The 2500-nt window shown below is 44.9% G+C and overlaps 1 protein-coding gene across 1 annotated transcript in view; it reads right to left on the minus strand.

Annotated features, from left to right (window-relative positions):
• Positions 1-2500, minus strand: part of LOC143301429 (uncharacterized) — a 35107-nt gene that overhangs the window by 22166 nt on the left and 10441 nt on the right. The window lies entirely within an intron of this gene.

Consider the following 2500-nt stretch of genomic DNA (forward strand, 5'->3'; position numbering starts at 1 on the left):
AAAAGATGAGGGCGTCTTGTCAGAATCAGGTTCAAGCGTTGGACCTATGATCCAGTGTCCACCAGTGGTCGGGAGTTCGAGTCCAATGCAAAACGTGAACGAAAAGATTTTTTTTCTTTCTCAAAAGCAGTATTGACATTCAGAGTAAATGCTTCTACATGTTTGTTTTAACGGTTTAAAAAAAATCTAATTTTTTTCTGGTTAAAGTTTGTGACTTTTTTAAAAACAGGTCGTGAACGCAAAATCCCTAAACTGCCATCAGTGTCTTTTATCGTTGTCGTTAGCTTTTAGTTACGGAAGCTGGCACGCATGACTCGAACTTGTTGCTTTTATCATGAAATTCTAAACTTGCTCGTTCGTTCTGTCAGTTGTTTTCAGAAACCCACCAATGATACCCGAGAGACCAAAAAAAAAATATGCACAGGTAAGTCTAACCGTGCATTGACAACGTCACAATAAAGTCAGCAGCTCGGGAACCGCCAACAACTCCGACAACAAAATGCCTACCACTCTTTCGCAGCTGGAAACAAAATAAAGACTGTATTCATCACGAACAAAAACCATTGGTCCAGCACTGTCAATCTAAAAATAAACACGCCCGGCCCATTTTGGCGAACGCTCCCAATTTCCATGAACAAAAACAACGAAAATGGCGGCAAGTCTGGTTCCATCCAACCAATCAAAAGTCTTGTAAGAACGGAGAAGAGGACAGTCATTGGAAAGATACCAACTTCGCGTTGGATGAAACATGGAAAAGAATGATAACAGTAAGTCCGTGTTGGAAAGGTGTATAAGGAAAAAAAAAAAAAAAACAAACCAAAAAAAAAAAAAACCACGCGTGTCAACCAGGATTGCCCATTGACAGACGAACGGACAGTTTTGTTATCTGAGATATATACGAAATTGGTTTCGCAATCAGCTCGCCGTCTTGAGCTTCACACGAAGTGCGCTTGAGTCGTTGTAAATCTCCCCACTTGGTGATGAAGAGTCTTACATGGGTATACTTGTGTCCTCGTTTATTTGAACTTCAAGTTTACTGTCATGATTTCAATCGTTTTCAGTTTACATAGCGATTGTTCGAAAGGCTAACCTCCGGCTGACCTTGTTACTCTCACTGTCTGTGTGTCTGTCTGTCTGTCTGTCTTATTTCTGTCTGTCTGCCTCTCTTTCTCTCCCTGTGAACCTCCTTTTCTCAGTCTTTCTGTCTGTCTCTCTCTTTGTCTCCCCGAATCTCTGTCTGTCTGTCTCTCTCCCTCTCTGTCTCTGTCTGTCTGTCTCTCTCTGTGAATCTCCCTTTTCTCAGTCTTTCTGTCTGTCTCTCTCTTTGTCTCTCGGATTCTCTGTCTGTCTGTCTGTCTGTCTCTCTCTGTGAACCTCCTTTTCTCAGTCTTTCTGTCTGTCTCTCTCTTTGTCTCCCCGAATCTCTGTCTGTCTGTCTGTCTCTCTCCCTCTCTGTCTCTGTCTGTCTGTCTGTCTGTCTGTCTCTGTGAACCTCCTTTTCTCAGTCTTTCTGTCTGTCTCTCTCTTTGTCTCCCCGAATGTCTGTCTGTCTGTCTCTCTGTCTCTGTCTGTCTGTCTGTCTGTCTCTCTCTGTGAACCTCCTTTTCTCAGTCTTTCTGTCTGTCTCTCTCTTTGTCTCCCCGAATGTCTGTCTGTCTGTCTCTCTCCCTCTCTGTCTCTGTCTGTCTGTCTGTCTGTCTGTCTCTGTGAACCTCCTTTTCTCAGTCTTTCTGTCTGTCTCTCTCTTTGTCTCCCCGAATCTCTGTCTGTCTGTCTCTCTCCCTCTCTGTCTCTGTCTGTCTGTCTCTCTCCCTCCCTGTGAATCTCCTTTTCTCAGTCTTTCTGTCTGTCTCTCTCTTTGTCTCCCCGAATGTCTGTCTGTCTGTCTCTCTCCCTCTCTGTCTCTGTCTGTCTGTCTCTCTCTGTGAATCTCCCTTTTCTCAGTCTTTCTGTCTGTCTCTCTCTTTGTCTCCCCGAATCTCTGTCTGTCTGTCTCTCTCCCTCTCTGTCTGTCTGTCTGTCTGTCTCTGTGAATCTCCCTTTTCTCAGTCTTTCTGTCTGTCTCTCTCCCTCTCTGTCTGTCTGTCTGTCTGTCTCTCTCTGTGAACCTCCTTTTCTCAGTCTTTCTGTCTGTCTCTCTCTTTGTCTCCCCGAATGTCTGTCTGTCTGTCTCTCTGTCTCTGTCTGTCTGTCTGTCTGTCTGTCTCTCTCTGTGAACCTCCTTTTCTCAGTCTTTCTGTCTGTCTCTCTCTTTGTCTCCCCGAATGTCTGTCTGTCTGTCTCTCTGTCTCTGTCTGTCTGTCTGTCTGTCTGTCTCTCTCTGTGAACCTCCTTTTCTCAGTCTTTCTGTCTGTCTCTCTCTTTGTCTCCCCGAATCTCTGTCTGTCTGTCTCTCTCCCTCTCTGTCTGTCTGTCTGTCTGTCTCTGTGAACCTCCTTTTCTCAGTCTTACTGTCTGTCTCTCTCTTTGTCTCCCCGAATCTCTGTCTGTCTGTCTGTCT

Source organism: Babylonia areolata, chromosome 27 (assembly GCF_041734735.1).
Source record: "Babylonia areolata isolate BAREFJ2019XMU chromosome 27, ASM4173473v1, whole genome shotgun sequence".
In the NCBI taxonomy this organism is placed as follows: domain Eukaryota; kingdom Metazoa; phylum Mollusca; class Gastropoda; order Neogastropoda; family Buccinidae; genus Babylonia; species Babylonia areolata.